General features: G+C 36.9%; 1 long non-coding RNA gene and 1 other non-coding gene across 2 annotated transcripts; one reads left to right on the top strand and one right to left on the bottom strand.

Moving 5' to 3' along the window:
* The first annotated feature begins 764 nt into the window (after positions 1-764).
* LOC138905342 (uncharacterized) lies at positions 765-1,320 on the top strand. Its single transcript, XR_011413539.1, has 2 exons — positions 765-828; positions 1,133-1,320. It is a non-coding gene; the product is annotated as an uncharacterized lncRNA (long non-coding RNA).
* Positions 1,321-2,967: 1,647 nt separating this feature from the next.
* On the bottom strand, positions 2,968-3,039 carry TRNAP-AGG (transfer RNA proline (anticodon AGG)). The gene has a single exon. It is a non-coding gene; the product is annotated as a tRNA-Pro (tRNA).
* Positions 3,040-18,494: the final 15,455 nt, after the last annotated feature.

Genomic DNA, 18,494 nt, shown 5'->3' with positions numbered 1-18,494 from the left:
TAAGAGTGGTTAACAAGTATTAGAAATTCAACGAATCAAGGATATTGTAACCTATATTTTTGGGTAAAACTAGAAGTGCTTAATATTCTCAAGAGGTCGTGTTTTAAGGTATTTGAATCATATAATATCCGTATCATAAGTCGTGAATTCAATCGAATTATGAAACAAAAGTCGACAAAAGTTGTTGCAACTTACGTTCATAATTTTACTTAAACTTTAGGTCAAATGTTACTAAGTTTTTCTCCCAAATTACTTGGAATATTGTGTTATCTACCCATAAAATTTAATATCTATGAGTCTAGTTTCCAACGCATTAAACCGTTCATCGATACGATATTGGAGTAGAGAGATATTCGCATTTTTGCGAGACTGCGCAAGCAGCTCTTTATGGGGCCGACATAGGCGGTTGAGATATATTGATATATATGAGATGACTTAACCCCATGTTATATCATTATTTTTCATTATCTTCAGACCCTAGATACCTAAAAACACTCTCTCAAGGTTCTCTCATGATCCAAAACCCAAACAACACAAATCAAGTGTCGGGAATCCCGTGGCACTAGTATGTTTTTTGTTCTTCTTATTGTTGCTATTTTTGTGTGGTTCCAGCTTGTATGGGAGGTTGTTCTAAGTGGTTTATATTCTTTAAAATACTCCCTCAAATTTTTAATATCAACCCTTGATGATTTCAAGTCTTCTAAAGTGATTCTAGTGCCAAAAAACCCTAACAAATTACTAGTTTCACTTTTTTGTTCTTGTGGCAGCATTGGAAGGATAGTTCGTGGTGAATTAAGGTCAAATTGGAGTTGTTCTATCTGTTTAAAGGTAGATAACCTCCTACTCTACATGTATTTAAGATTATCCAAGTTACGGCTAAGTCGTTGAAGCTAGAACCTGTGAGTTATCTATCGAAAGGCTTGTTAGTAATGTTGTTGGTTGGTGGACTATTTTGGGATGCTTAATATGATTATTATTGATGTTGTTTGGGCTTTTTTATGATTTTTTTAACTTTTGGAAAGTCATATAAATAGGGTAGGTGTTGTCCGTCTCATCGTTTAATAGGTTGCGGTCGATGTATAACAGTTATGACGCTTAAACGATAGCGATAGTATCATTTCTCTTATTGTAGACTAAGGAGTCGTGATATTTGCATAGCTTGAGATTGGGCAGTATATACAAGGTATGTGAGGCTATCTCTTTCCTTCTTTTGCACGACTCCGATTGTACATAATGTAATGAACGAGCTTCCAAAGATACTCCACTCTTAGAAGCTAGCAGTACTTACATTGTTTTCCTTTTTATGGAACGATTGATGTTGATGTTGTTTCTCTTATTCTTATGTTATCAATGTTGTTGGTACTTCCAGATTCTTATAAGATCCATGATGAAAAGTTAGTCCTAATAACGTATACAGAGGTTACCGACCTTACGTCACTCCGAAAGGTTCAGAATGAGATTCCAATGAGTCCAATATATATATATATATATATATATATATATATATATATATATATATATATATGTACCTATTTTACTCTACCGAGTCGTGCTATAGTCGGTCGGGTATGACACCTATTGTGCAACCACTGATCAGTTAGGTTTTACCGAGCTCCACATGGCCGGATATGATTCTACCGAGCCTTATAATGGCCGGATACGTTTTTACCGAGCCTATGACGGCTGGGTACGATATGATGATGATGATGCCCACATAGGTGTATATTTTTAAAAGTATATATATGTATCATGCATTTCATGTCAGACGCCCTCAAAGGCACTCGGATGTTAGAAGTATTATATTCTTTATCCCTACTTACATTATTGTTCTTATTTATGCCTTCCTGCCTTACATACTCGGTATTTCATTCATATTGACGTTCCTTTTATTTGTGGACGTTGCATGTCGTGCTGCAGGTCCTGATAGACAAGTAGACGCAGCTCCCCCACCACAGTAGACTGCCCAGTTCAGCGGTTATTGGCGAGATCCCTTCTCCGGACTTGCCGTGGTCTTGGTATGCATTTTTGTTATAAACATTATGGGTATCTCGGGGCCATGTTCCGGCGATGTTGCAGCACTTATGTTCCTTTAGAGGCTCGTAGACAGGTGTCGACTCTTGTATAGTTTGGATTGCCTTGGCGGCTGATTTTTGTTATATAGTCTCTTATGACAGCTTGGCAGCTCGTACCTTATATATAGCTTCATGACAGCCTTATCGGCCCATGTTACGCATGTTCATACCATTATCTGTCATTGTTGATTGTTCATGATTCATGTCTACACCATTTATGTTGATCTCATCGGCCCTAGATAATAAGAAAGGTTAGATAAAATGTACGTTGGTGCTCGGCAAGTATGGCCCGGGTGCTAGTCATGACCCTCCAGTTTGGGTCGTGACAACTAATAGACAAATATCTAGAATTCCGGTTATGTTCTTTTATTGTGAGTTATTATGCTTAATATTTTAAGGTTATTTTCGTAAATCGGCATTATATTCATACTTTTATAATAATATAGAAGATATATTATGTTTAACATTGACGTGCATGCATGATCTTTCATAATTTTGTCAACCTTTCGAATTTGATTATCCATTAATGGAATATCAACTATGATTTATAAATCAGGTAAGTAGAAGGATTAATCGGATAAATGGATAATAAATGATTTACTGGGAAATCATGATGCAGTATGGTCTAATTACCATATCGTTTGCAAACTAGTTTTGTCGCATGAACTCTAAAAAGGATTCCCATGGGCGAATGTAGCAGATCTCAGCTTTTGTGGATGGTTTGAGACTTTGAGCGATCAAAATTTGAAATAAAACTAGTTGTACAGAATAGAAAATATTCTTCGTGTGCGTAAATTTCAAGTCAACCCTTCTCTTTTACCCATATTATGGACCTTCCGCTCAACTCAAAAATTTCAAGGAAATAGTGCGCCACTCAAAAGAATTTAAAATGAAAGGGGCATTCCGAGAATTGAACTCGGGACCTCTCGCACCCTAAGCGAGAATCATACCACTAGACCAAATGCCCACCGCGTTATAAGTATCGGATATTTGGTATATCAATCATTATCTTAACCTCCAGGTTTTTTGATATAAAGAGTAAATATAAAATTTCTTTCTTCTCCAAAATTGTTGGTTAACAAGAATGGATTAGAACCAGCTCTAATTGTATTTGATAATGTAGTGACGAAATAGTACTATATTGATTAACAAGGTGGGGGAAAAAACAACAACACGGTGGGCTAATTATTCTGCTCTATAACGTGATGCTCTAGCTATGAAGTTCGATAAACTTTTCTTTTGGAAGGAAAGAAGCTTTGTGCGTTTAATCGTTAAGATATCTCAACATCACATTGTAGAAAAAGATTATCATTAAGGAAATAGATTAGAGAGCTATGACCCAAGGGGACATATTCTTAAAAAAAATAAAATTTCACGCACTAATCATGTCAAAAATATTTATACAATACGAGTAATCACAAATAAATCGAATAATCAGTAATATATAATAAGAATAGTAACTAATATGATACCATGTGTTAAAATACATTAGTAATGTAAAAAGTATTTATACTATATACTTATTGTAAAATATTAACTTAATGTAGACATTTTTAAAGTTAGCATTTGATAACTTGATTTATATGTTCTTCATATACATATATTTTATTGACTGACGCTAAGCACACGTATAACGCATGTACACTAAATACTAGTACGAGTAATCACAGATAAATCAAATAATCGATAATATATAATAAGAATAGTAACTAATATGATACCATGTGTTAAAATACATTAATAATGTAAAAAGTATTTACATTATAAATATATTTAACTTAAATCCCCGGAGCCAGAAATCCACGACAATCCAAAATCATTCATCTTCTATAGATTTTTTGACGTTTTCTTATGGTTTCTCGTGATGGGCACACCAACTCACATTAAAAGTACAGATCTGTAAAGCACACTTCTCTTTACTGGTGAAGTAATTTAGTGCATTTCCTTTTGTTCTCGGTAATCGTCTTTGGAGTAGTTGGGCAGAAATACCCCTATCTGCCATTTTCATACACCAAACTTATAAAGACGTAATATATGTTATATGTCATTTATCATACACTAGTAAACTGCGGGGGCTTTAAGAAACATCAATAAAATTTTAAAAAGAGAATTTATCGAGTTAATAATAAATATAGATATTATCCCTCTTTTTATGAGAAAGTAAATCGCCAATAAATAAAATATATTTGGTTTAATTCATAAATTTAGTTTATTTGTAGCAAATAATCTATGTGATGTATAGTTAATTGTATATTATCAATGAATATTACTTTAAGTTTTATCTAATTAAGAAAGTACAAGACTAAGAAAAATAAAACCTAAAATTAAAATAAAAGTTGCATAGATTCTGAAAACTACCAATTACACGAATAAAATAAATTTTTAATTATTGTTAGTTGTATATTGAGAAGCTGAAAATTTTTATGAGAAAAATATATACTTTTTGACAAAAGATCATTAGGAAGACCTCCTCCTCTTACTTTGCAACATAAATGTTAAAATTTTTATTCCGTTAATTTATTGTATTATTCTGGTAGTTAAAGCATGCTTTTATGGGATACATTTAATTGAGTAACTACAATATTAAAATAGAGATAATGTCACACTTTAAAGAATAAAATTCACTAAGCATTCACAGGAATATTTAATTTTTTAAATAAAAAAATCTTTCAATAACACACTTAATAAGATAAGAATCAAAACTAATTGTGTGTAAATCCTAACATTAGAATAATGAGTATTGTTTGCAAGTTGATTATGAACTTCACTAAGTTTTTAATCATCGATATTATAACCCGAAAATAAAAAATAATTTATTTCATAAAGTTAATAACTCGTTGTCTAGTGATTTTTAAACTACTGAAAGTCTACCCCATTCACAGCATTAAATTTTTTTATCGGTAATAACCTATTATTACATGTGATTTCTTAATTAATTAGTGTAACGACCTGACTTGTCGTTTTAAGAATTAACACCCCGTTCAGTGACTTAAGGTCTCGAGCAGCTTCGCAATATGTATTATGACCCGCGGGTGTGGTTGAGTTTGATTTTTCGGAAGATTCAGAATTTAATTAAAAGAACAATCCTTAATTAGAAGCTTAAATGGAAAGAGTTGATCGGAGAGTTGACTTTTGAGCAAACAACTCTGAAATGGAATTTTGCTGATGTCAATAGCTCTGTATGGTAATTTTGGACTTAAGAGCGCGTCCGAAATTTTTTTTGAAGGTCCGTAGTGGAATTAGGCTTGAAATGCCGAAAGTTGAATTTTTGGGAAGTTTGACGGGGGTTGTCTTTTTCCGGAATCCGATTCTGGAAATTTGAATAGTTTCGTTATGTCAATTATGACTTGTGTACAAAATTTGAAGTCATTCCGGATTGATTTGATGTGTTTCGGCACAAGATATAGAATTTAAAAGTTCAAAGTTCATAGATTTTGATTTAAGGTGTGATTCGTCGTTTTGATGTTGTTTGATGTGATTTGAGGCCTCAAGCGAGTCCGTGTTAAGTTATGAAACTTGTTAGTATGTTTATACGGGGTCCCGGGGGCCTCGGGTGTGTTTCGGATTGTTAACGGACTAGAATCGGGCTTGGTGTTATAGCTGAAGCATCAGATTTTGCTGGAGCTGATTTCCTTCTACGCGTTCGCGTAGGTCCTCTCGCATTCGCGTAGAGGAAGTTTGAGTGCTGCTGGAATTTGGCCTTCGCGTTCGCGATGTAGGTCCCGCATTCGCGAAGGTGTAGAAAGATGGGCATCGCGTTCGCGTGTTGGAGGACGCATTCGCATAGAGGAAAAATGGAACAAATGGGACCCCAATGATTTGTTCTACGCGTTCGCATAGAGGAGAACGCATTCGCAAAGGGTCTGGCAGGTGAATCTACGCGTTCGCGAGAGGACTCTCACGTTCGCGAAAGGTCTAGCAGGTGAAGCTACGCGTTCGCAAGAGGACTCTCGCGTTCGCGAAGGGTAATTTCGATCAGTGGATTTTTTTCCTACGCGAATGCGAGGAGATTGACGCGTTCGCGAAGAAGGCACTTCTGGGCAGAATTAAAAGTCCCAAAAATGAGGGTTTGAGTTCATAACACAAAATTAAATTCGGAGCTCGGTAGAAGGCGATTTTTGGAGAGATTCTTGTGTGGGTATTTGGGGTAAGTGATTTTTATCCAGTTTTGATTAATTTTCATGATTATACCTTTGAATCCATTATTTAATATCGGATTTTAATGGAGGAAAATCAAGATTTTTGTAAAATCTTCAAAAAAATAAAAATTTAAGATTTGGAGGTCGAGTTATTATTGGAATTCGATAAAATTGACATGGTTGAACTCGTATCGGAATGGGTATTCGGATTTCATGAAAATTATATCGGGTTCCGAGGAGAGGGCCCCGCATTGACTTTTGTTGACTTTTTGAAATAAATTTTTAAGGATATTTTATTATCCAAAATTATTTCCAATAAATTTTAATGAAGTTATACAATTGAATTGGATAGATTTGAGCTGTCCGGAGGTCAATTCAAGTAAGAAGGCTATTTTGAAATATCGGCCTAACTTCAAAAAGATAAGTGTCTTGCTTAATCTCGAGTGGGGGAATTACCCCTTAGGCATCGAGTCTTATGTGCCATTTGTGATATGTGAAAAGCTGAGTACGCGGGGTGACGAGTACGTACTCGGGTTTATATATGCAAAATTTATTGAGTTAAAGTCTTGAAAATATTGTATAGTAAATTGGATAATTGTTGGCATATATTTAATTATCTATTTGCCATGCATCAAATCACATTTATTGAATTTATTTTTATATGACGATTTGATGTAAATATTACTTGTACATTTATGTAAATTCCGTGAGTTTGATGGTTGATATTCTTGGAATTTAATTTTCATTATGAATTTTCTCTATACAAATAATTAATTAAGCAAGCTTAAGAAGATGTGCTAATATAATTACTTAAATTTAGATTAATGAAGGCTTTGCTTTATGCTGAATAATTTCTATCTCTGCTGATTATTCTTGTAGTGTTATACATATTGTGTGGAGCCTTCGGTTATTTGTTGTGAAATTAATTGACTTGGTTGTATCTTTGGAATTTTCGTTGTGACCATTAGGCAAATTGTGATATGAATTGATTTTGTTATGTTGACCGTGATAATTTTTCGTGTAAATTATTGTGTTGTGTGAGTTATTATTTTGAGAAGATAAGGGTGGTATTTCACCGTTGATATTATGTGGGTGTAAGGGTGGCATTTCGCTGTTGTTGTATTTGTTAGAATATTGTCTGGGCGGAGCGATAAGTGCGGCTATAGGAGCGATAAGGGTGGCTATTGGTATTGTCAGGGCGGAGGGATAAGGGTGGCTATAGGAGAGATAAGGGTGGCTATTGTCAGGGATGGTATATGATGAGGAGGAGTGGTTGCATTGGTGATTTTTATGTGATGTGCCGTGAGTAGTTAATGAAATATGGGCACGAGGTGCCGTGAGTAGTTAATGAGGATATTGGCACGGAAATTTATCCGTGCAGTTGTGATATGAAATGAGGACACAAGGTGCAAGGACAATATAATAATTTAATTATGGGCACGAAGTGCCATGGATATATAAAAATGGACTGAGACCCGATGTTGAATGATTATGAAATAAAATGTCACATAGTGACTTTTTAATTGAAAGAATTATATTCAAAATATTTAATTGGAAGGATTTTTATGCAAAAAGATTTATTGGAAAGGATTACATTCGAAAGATAATTATTTTAAGAAATTATATTTGAGAGAAATTTATTCAAAGGAAGTATATTTGAAAAATATTTATTTGAAGAAATTATATTTGAAAAATAGCTATTAGGAAGAATTTTATGTGAAAGACATTTATTTGAAGGATTTGATTTAATTGGGTGTAATTGTAATTATTAATTGTTGAGTGATATTAATGGTGTTCTTATTGTTTGTTGTGCATATCACTGGTTGTTTTATGTTGCCCTTATTGTTACTTGTTTCCTATTATTTTGTATATTACGTTGCACACGCTATTAGACTAGTGAGTGTCTTGAATGTACCTCGTCCCTACTCCACTGAGGTTAGTCTTGATACTTACTGGGTACCGACCGTGGTGTACTCATACTACACTTCTGTATATTTTTTTGCAAAGTCAGGTATTGGAGATATCGGACTTGAACAGAGTTAAAGCGGGATTATAAGGACTCAAGGTAGAGCTGCTTGGTCGTCGCAATCTCTTTGAGTCTTTTTATTTCATTGTACTGTTAATTTTTAATCAAGCAGTATTGTATATTCGGTCCTCGTGATCATTTCATGTATTCAGTTAGAGTTCGTGACTCAATACTATCAGTCTTGGGAGGTTGTATATTCATATTTATTCCGTTGTCAGTTTTGATTATTTATTTAATTCAAAAAAAATGGCTTCAAAATGTAATTGAAATCGGCTTACCTAGTCTTAGAGACTAAGTGTCATCATGACGCCTATGGTGGGATTTTGGGTCGTGACAAGTTGGTATCAGAGCTCTAGGTTCATAGGTTCTACGAGTCACGAACGAGTCTAATATAGTCTTGTGGATCGGTATGGAGACGTCTGTACTTATCTTCGAGAGGCTACAGAACTGTTAGGAAATTTTCACTTCTTTCATTCCTGCCGTACGGAATTTGTTGAAATTGGAATTTGAGCCTTTGTATCTCTATTCTCTCACAGATGGTGAGGACACGTACTACCAAGTTAGCTGAGCAGGCATCCGCACATACTGCTAGGGCTGCAAGAGGCTGGGACCGAGGTAGAGGCCGAGGTAGAGGTCGAGGAAAGGCACGTGCTGCGACTAGAGCACCTGTCAGAACAACAATTGAGGAGCCACCAGTAGCTCCAGTTGGGGTACAGGTACCAGAAACACTTGTTGTTACCCCCAGACTTCAGGAGAATTTAGCACAGTTCCTGAGTATGTTTGGTACATTAACTCAGGCGGGATTGATCTCTGTTGCACCAAATATTTCGCAGATTGGAGGAGTAGCTCAGACTCATACCACAACTCTAGAGCAGCAGGTTCACGTTGGTCAGGTTCCGGGTGCAATACTGGTACAACCTGTTATTCCGGTTCGGTCTGAGGTCAGGTCAGAGGCATCAGAAAAAGAACAAAAGAGGCTTGAAAGGTTTAAGAGGTATAGTCCACCTACTTTCAGTGGCACAACTACAGAGGATGCCCAAGGATTTCTAGAAAATTATCACCGTATTTTCCACACCATGCGTATTGTGGAAGTGAGCGGAGTTGCCTTTACTACATTTCAACTGTCAGGCGCAACATATCGGTGGTGGCAAATCTATGAAGAAGGTAGACCAGCCGATGCAACACTACCAACTTGGGCTAAATTTTCGGAAATGTTCTTGAAGGAATTTGTTCCCCAGATTCTCCGAGATACGTGACACACGGAGTTTGAACGGTTGCGTCAGGGCACTATGACAATGTCAGAATATGCTATCAGGTTCAGTGAGTTAGCCCGTCATGCACCTATCTTGGTTCCTACAACCAGAGAGTGGGTCCGCAGATTCATTGAGGGGTTCGATTATGATATTAAAATATGCATGGCTCGAGAATTGCAAACTGATACTCAATTTTAACAAGTAGTGGAGATTTCAAGAAGGATTGAGAGTGTTTTAGGCGAGGAAAGGGAGACTAAGGAGGACAAAAGGTCTCGAAGATCTGGAGGGTTCAGTGGATTTTACTCTTCAGCTAGGACCCATTATAGGGGAGGCTCGAGCAGTTGGTCAGCTCAATCCGCACATCAGATTACTCGGGGTGCTCCAGTTTATAGTGCACCACCGGCACGGGATTCCTATAATGATTATTCCAGTTATCCGGCATAGACTCAGTACGAGCAACCGCGACATCAGAGGGGTTGTTATGAATGTGGTGATAATAGGCACATCATGAGAGATTGTCCCAGACTTGGGAGGGGTGGATTTCATCAGAGCACTCAAGCTACGAGCTTTATTCCAATTAATACTCCACGTGCACAGTTAGTTAGAGATGGAGGACATTCGGGTAGTGGGCGCCTAAGAGGTGGAGGATCGACCCGTTGATATAATCGATATGTTTTGGCTGAGGCCGATACACCAAATGGTGTCGTTACAGGTACGATCCTGATTCTGTTATAAAAGGATATTTTCCTTTAATTTGATTCGGTTCTGAATATTGAGGTGAGTCCTCCTATTATGCTCCGCTTATGGATAAACTTCGTACTTTTTGTGACCCACTTATATGTTTATCCCTGTTGGGAGATTTGAAGATGTGAGCCCGTGTCTGTCATTTATTTTTGTACACCATTGAGGGCTATAAGTCCAAAAGTAATTTTTATTATTCATTACAGTGGGTTTAATATGTTTCGAAATAATTGATTCTAATTTTTATGAATTATATGCCCTACAGGTATGAGAGTTCATTATGTGTTGTGAAAACTGTTTATGAAATATATTGAAAAGAAGAAAGAAAGGAAATTGAAATTTCAGTTGGCACAATGTGCAAAATACTTGTGATTCGGAGTTGAGGATGAGATCTTCGCATTTTTATATGATGGAAAATATTTAAACCGGGCTACAAGCCGCGGTGGAAGTTATATAAGGACGAGGTCCTTGTGGTAAAATATTTATGAGTTTAAAATTCTCCCTTTGTGAAATTTAATTTGTACAATAATATTAATAGGGAGTCATGCCTGTTAGACTTATCTGATAATTCTTGTATATTTTCTGTGCATATTCAGCCATTTGTGTGCTGTAAACATTGAGTTTTAACCTATGAGATGAGTGCCCAGGTAGCATTAAATGTGACTTATTAATCCGAGTAAGTAATCATGAGGTCTTCATGCCTCACATTCTGTTGTCAGTGTTGTAAAAATTCGAAATGAGGTGGTGGTTAATATGAGATTAATTTATGATGCTGGAATTAATTACAAATAACTTTTAAGACCAGAGATGTGGTGATGAACATACATATGATGTGCTTCATGTACTGATGTCATTATGATAATGTAGTGCTTGTAATGCTGAGATCGGTGTTAGTGGTATATACCTTGTAGTATTTTGTAGGGTTGTGGATGTGTTGTTAGGATTTATTTTGGTGTTACTCTGGCAAGTGGATAGACCCAATTACAGGGGAAACTCTGCCGGAATTTCTGAAAAAAATTTGGGAGTTAGAAAAATTTGGAAGATTGATATGTGCGAAAGAAGCGATAAATTATGTTATGTGTTTGAGGGCGAATGATCCTAAGCGGGGAAGAATGTAACACCCCAGAAAATTTTTGAAGTACTTCAACACCATCAAGAAAGTTGATGTGTGCGTAGGCACGAGTTGCTATAGCCAGTTAGGACTAATACCATGCGTTGTTGTGAAAATCAAGCCTTTTGAAAAGGTTTAGAGTGTAAAAAATTAGTCTTAAAGTTTACGAATATGGATAAAAGAAATAATCTCAAATGAGATGGTGTTGTCGGGCTTATCTCAAATACGGTAGTGTGGGATCATGTAACGACCCTATAGGTCATTTTGAGTATTACATCCCCGTTCCCCCATTTACTGCTCAATTTATGCTTTACATTTGTTATGTGACTTGCCGGGGGTAATTAGTTCGGGTCCGGTGAGGTTTTTGAATGATTTGGAACACCTAGTTCCAAGGTTTTGAAATTTAGTTGAAAAGGGTGACCAGATGTTGACGTATATGTAGTGACCCGGAGAATTTTTGCTAAGGAAATTAAGGTTTTGTGGTGTCGAGTTAAATCAATTAGTACAAAGGTTGTAGGGTTGAACAATGCACCGGGAAGTAAAAAAAAAAATTGGCGAAAAAACACGTTTCTGCGATCCATTATGCATCCGCATAATCACTCCGCGGGCCGCATAATGGCTGCAGAAGTGAGGAAGAAGAGGTCCAGTTTAGAGAGAAGTGAGAGCATTTTAGAGAGAGAAAGTGAAGACTTAGTCATTTATCCATCAATTTCTTGTTCAAGGTTTGAAGATTTTACAAGGATCTTGCTAGGGCTTCATAGAGGTAAGAATTTCTTTCCTCAATTCTTCAATTTCGAGTTTGGAGTAAAGATGGATGATTAATATAATTCTTGGGTGTAAGAGTATTATGTATACATACCAATAAGGTTGTGGAAGGATTGTTAAGTTCAAATGGGTAAGGATTGGATTGAAAATAGTAGAAATCTTCATACACTTTAATTGAAGATTTGAGGGTCGAGTTGATGTCGGATTTTGGTGAAATTTATATGGTTGGACTCGTGGTTGGATGGGCGTTCATATTCTGTAACTTTTGTTGGGTTCCGATACATGGGCCCTACGGGTAATTTTTGAGTTAATTTCGGATTTTATTGGAAAAATTAGTATTTTCTTATGAATATAATTATAATAATTTGTATTGACTGAATCGAACTAATTGTGTCTAGATACAAGGATTTCGGAGACCAATTCTCGTGGCAAGGGCATAGCGGAATAAATAATTACACGGGTTGGGGTAAGTAACAATTATAAATCTGGTCCTGAGGGTATGAAACCCCGAATTTTGGTATCATGTGATTATTTTGGAGGTGGCGCACATGCTAGGTGACGGGCGTGTGGGCATGCACCAAGGGGATTGTGACTTGGTCTATCCCGAAAAACTGTAAAGTTGAATAATTTATTGTTAGCTATATGATCTCTATGTGTTGAAGAAATTTGACTATAAATCATGTTAGAAATCATGCTTAGGCTATGTTATAGTACTGTTGAGACCCGTAGAGGTCGCGTACTTGTTGAATTATTTACTAATTGTTGTCTTGTAGTCAGTCTTGATTTTTCTTGCGTATTATACCTCAGTCTTTCTGGATATTTGTTGATATACTATGTTATCTTTGTTTGGGCTGATCTTTGTGATTTCTGAGAGTCCGAGAGACTTGAGAGGTTGAGGACTGGGTAAGGACGAGGGCCGGTCGGTGAGGTAAGGATATTATGGCACATGAGTTGTCCGTACAGGATATTATAGCACGTGAGTTGTCCGTGCAGCACGTGAGTTGTCCGTGCAGATTATGGCGCTTGGGCTGTTGGAGTCCCTCCGGAGTCTGTACACACTCCCAGTGAGCACGGGTACACATTGAGTGTGAGTGCTGAGGGCTGAGAGCCGAGTGGTTGAGTTGTTGTGATAAGTTGAGTGACTGTTGCCAGAGAGGCTGTACTTGCTTTACATTTGTTGTTGTACTTGGTTGCTATCTGTCATTGTTGTAAAATCTCTGAAAGAATTTATATCCGGATTACTTGAAATTGAACTGTATAAAATTAATTTGACTTAAACTGCCGGATTTAAAAGCATGTCTATTCTTTGCTCGAACTACTGAAAGTGAACTATGACTGTGTAGCTCGTCATTATCTTCAGTTCCCTAGTTATTATTTTTACTTGCTGAGTTGGTTGTACTCATACTACACCCTATACTTCGTGTGCAGATCCGGGTATTCCTAAACATAGCGGGTGTTGATCATTTCGCGCAGTTGATTTTCAGGAGATTTTGAGGTAGCCTCCATGTTCCGCAGACCTTGTCTCTCCTTCTCTATCTCCTTGTTTACTGTATTTGGTCTCAGACTATTATAGACCGTATTTTTCAGATTTGTACTCATATTAGATACTCATGTACTCAGTGACACCAGGTTTTGGGAGTGTTGTATCGGAATTTGCTATTTTTTTGGTATTGTATTAAACGTTATATTTTAAAAAAAAAAAATTAAAGAAAATCGTGGGTTATTGATGTTGTCGGCATGCCTAGTACTGAGATAGGCGCCATCACGACATGTTAGAATTTTGGGTCGTGACAAATCAACCGTAAGTATATGTGTAAAAGTAAAATCATCAATTTGGTAACCTCAGAATAATTCTTAGCACGTTCGAGGACGAACGTTTGTTTAAGAGGTGGAGAATGTAACGACCCGACTTGTTGTTTTAAGAATTAATGCCTCGTTCAGTGACTTAAGGTCTCAAACGGCTTCGTAATATATATTATGACCCGCGGGTGTGGTCGAGTTTGATTTTTCGGAATATTCGGAATTTAATTAAAAGAACAACCCTTAATTAGAAGCTTAAATGGAAAGAGTTGACCGGAGAGTTGACTTTTAAGCAAACGACTTCGGAATGGAATTTTGATGATGTCAATAGCTCCGTATGGTGATTTTGGACTTAGGAGCGTGTCCGGAAAACTTTTTGGATGTCCGTACTGGAATTAGGCTTGAAATGCCGAAAGTTAAATTTTTGGGAAGTTTGACCGGGGGGTTGGCTTTTTTATATCGAGTCCGGAATCCGATTCTGGAAATTTGAATAGCTTCGTTATGTCAATTATGACTTGTGTGCAAAATTTGAAGTCATTCCGGATTGATTTGATGTGTTTCGTCACAAGATATAGAATTTGAAAGTTCAAAGTTCATAGATTTTGATTTGAGGTGCAATTCGTCGTTTTGATGTTGTTTGATGTGATTTGAGACCTCAAGCGAGTCCGTGTTAAGTTATGGAACATGTTGGTATGTTTAGACGGGGTCCCGTGAGCCTCGGGTATGTTCCGGATTGTTAACGGACTAGAATCGGGCTTGGTGTTATAGCTGAAGCATCAGATTTTGCTAGTGCTGGTTTCCTTCTACGTGTTCGCGTAGAGGAAGTTTGAGTGCTGCTGGAATTTGGCCTTCGCGTTCGCGATGTAGGTCCCGCATTCGCGAAGGTGTAGAAAGATGGGCATCGCGTTCGTGTGTTGGAGGACGCATTTGCATAGAGGAAAAATGGAACAGCTGGGACCCCAATGATATGTTCTACGCGTTCGCATAGAGGAGAACGCGTTCGCGAAGGGTCTGGCAGGTGAAGCTACGCGTTCGCGAGAGGACTCTCGCGTTTGCAAAGGGTCTAGTAGGTGAAGCAGAGCGTTCGCGAGAGGACTCTCGCGTTCGCGTAGGGTAATTTTGATCAGTGGATTTTTCCCCTACGCGATTATGAGGAGATTGACGCGTTCGCGAAGAAGGCACATCTGGGCAGAATTAAAAGTCCAAAAAATAGGGATTTGAGTTCATAACACAAAATCAAATTGGGAGCTCGGTAGAAGACGATTTTTGGAGAGATTCTTGCGTGGGTATTTGGGGTAAGTGATTCTTATCCAGTTTTGATTAATTTCCATGACTATGCCTTTGAATCCATCATTTAATTCGGATTTTAATGGAGGAAAATCAAGATTTTTGTAAAATCTTCAAAAAACGAAAATTTAAGATTTGGAGGTCGAGTTGTTATTGGAATTCGATAAAATTGGTATGGTTGAACTCGTATCAGAATGAGTGTTCGGATTTCATAAAATTTATGCCGGATTCCGAGGGGCAGGCCCCGCATTGACTTTTGTTGACTTTTTGGAATAATTTTTTAAGTCGACATTTTATTATCCGGAATTGTTTCTGATGAATTTTAATGAAGTTATACAATTGAATTGGATAGATTTGAGCTGTCCGGAGGTCAATTCAAGCAAGAAGGCTATTTTAAAATATCGGCCTAACTTCAAAAAGGTAAGTGTCTTGCTTAATCTCGAGTGGGGGAATTACCCCTTAGGCATCGAGTCTTATGTGCCATTTGTGATATGTGAAAAGCCGAGTACGCGAGGTGACGAGTACGTACTATGGTTTATATGTGCAAAATTTATTGAGTTAAAGACTTAGAAATATTGTGTAGTAAATTGGATAATTGTTGGCATATATTTAATTATCTATTTGCCATGCCACAAATCACATTTATTGAATTTGTTTTTATATGACGATTTGATGTAAATATTACTTGTACATTTATGTGAATTCCGTGAGTTTGATGGTTGATATTCTTGGAATTTACTTTTCATTATTGATTTTCTCTATGCAATTAATTAATTAAGCAAGCTTAAGAAGATGAGGATATTTCCAGGTGGATTATAAAAATAAAATATGGGCACGAGGTGCTGTGAGTAGTTAATGAGGATATTGGCACGGAAATATATCCGTGCAGTTGTGATATGAAATGAGGGCACAAGGTGCAAGGAAAATATAATGATTTAATTATGGGCACGAAGTGCCGTGGAAATATGAAAATGGGCTGAGACCCGTGTTTATGAAAAATATGAAAATAGGCTGAGACCCGTGGTTGAATGATTATGAAATGAAGTGTCACATAGTGACTTTTTAATTGAAAGAATTATATTTAAAATATTTAATTGGAAGGATTTTTATGCAAAAAGATTTATTGGAAAGGATTACATTCGAAAGATAATTATTTAAAGAAATTATATTTGAGAGAAATTTAGTCAAAGGAAGTATATTTGAAAAATATTTATTTGAATAAATTATATTTGAAAAATAGTTATTAGGAAGAATTTTATGTGAAAGACATTTATTTGAAGGATTTGATTTAATTGGGTGTAATTGTAATTATTAATTATTGAATGATATTAATGGTGTTCTTACTGTCTGTTATGCATATCACTGGTTGTTTTATGTTGCCCTTATTGTTACTTGTTTCCTATTATTTTGTATATTACGTTGCACATGCTATTAGACTAGTGAATGTCTTGACTGTACCTCGTCTATACTCCACTGAGGTTAGTCTTGATACTTACTGGGTACCGACCATGTTGTACTCATACTACACTTCTGCACATTTTTGTGCAGAGCCAGGTATTGGAGATATCGGACTTGAACAAAGTTAAAGCGAGATCGTATGGATTTAAGGTAGAGCCGCTTGGTCATCGCAGTCCCTTGCAGTCTTTTCATTTCATTGTATTGTTAATTTTTAATCAAACAGTATTATATATTCGGTCCTCGTGATCATTCCATGTATTCAGTTAGAGTTCGTGACTCAGTACTACCAGTCTTGGGAGGTTGTATATTCATATTTGTTCCGCTGTCGATTTTGATTATTTATTTAATTAAAAAAAATGGTTTCAAAATGTAATTGAAATCGACTTACCTAGTCTTAGAGACTAGGTGCCATTATGATATTAAAATATGCATGGCTCGAGAATTGCAAACTGATACTCAATTTCAACAAGTAGTGGAGATTGCAAGAAAGATTGAGAGTGTTTTAGGCGAGGAAAAGGAGTCTAAGGAGGCCAAAAGGTCTCGAAGATCTAGAGGGTTCAGTGGATTTTACTCTTCAGGTAGAACCCATTATAGCGTAGGCTCGAGCAGTCGGTCAGTTCAGTCCGCACATCAGATTACTCGGGGTGCTCCAGTTTATAGTGCACCACCGGCACGAGATTCCTATAATGGTTATTCAAGTTATCCGGCACAGACTCAGTACGAGCAACCGCGACCTCAGAGGGGTTGTTATGAATGTTGTGATACTAGGCACATCATGAGAGATTGTCCCAGACTTGGGAGGGGTGGATTTCATCAGAGCACTCAAGCTACGAGCTTTATTCCAGTTAATATTCCACGTGCACAGTTAGTTAGAGGTGAATGATAGGCGGGTAGTGGGCGCCTAAGAGGTGGAGGCCCGATCCGTTGATATAATCGATATGTTTTGGCTGAGGCCGATACACCAGACGGTGTCGTTACAGGTACGATCCTGATTCTGTTATAAAAGGATATTTTTCTTTAATTTAATTCGGTTCTAAATATTGAGGTGAGTCCTCCTATTATGCTCCGCTCATGGGTGAGCTTCGTAATTTTTGTGACCCACTTATATGTTTATCCCTGTTGGGAGATTTGAAGATGTGAGCCCGTGTCTGTCATTTATTTTTGTACACCATTGAGGGCTATAAGTCCAAAAGTAATTTTTATTATTCATTACAGTGGGTTTAATGTGTTTTGGAATAATTGATTCTAATTTTTATGAATTATATGCCTTACCGGTATGAGGGTTCATTATATGTTGTGAAAACTGTTTAAGAAATATATTGAAAAGAATAAAGAAAGGAAATTGAAATTTCAGTTGGCACATGTAACAACCCGACCCGTCGTTTTGAGTATTATAACCTTGTTTCCCCATTTACTGCTCAATTTATGCTTTACATTTGTTATGTGACTTGCCGGGGGTAATTGGTTCGGGTCCTGTGAGATTTTATTTTTTGAATGATTTGGAAGACCAAGTTCCAAGGTTTCGAAATTCAGTTGAAAAGGTTGACCAGAAGTTGACGTATGTGTAGTGACCCGGAAAGTTTTGCTAAGGAAATTAAGTTTTTGTGGCTTCGAGGTAGATCAAATAGTACAAAGGTTGTAGAACATATCATCAGTGAAGGTGTAGTAGAGAGGCCAGTATGTTGGGGATCCGTCTCACATTTTGGATTTCAGTACAGTACAGCTGGACGGTAATTTGACTTATGATGTGGACTCGGTGGCTATTTTAGACCGGCAGGTTTGAAAGCTGAGGTCAAAGAACATAGCATCAGTGAAGGTGCAGTGGAGAGGTCAGCCAGTCGG

The sequence above is a fragment of the Nicotiana tomentosiformis genome, chromosome 2 (genome assembly GCF_000390325.3).
Source record: "Nicotiana tomentosiformis chromosome 2, ASM39032v3, whole genome shotgun sequence".
In the NCBI taxonomy this organism is placed as follows: domain Eukaryota; kingdom Viridiplantae; phylum Streptophyta; class Magnoliopsida; order Solanales; family Solanaceae; genus Nicotiana; species Nicotiana tomentosiformis.
Note: the sequence above shows the minus strand (reverse complement) of the source record. Positions and strands in the feature narration are given on the sequence as shown.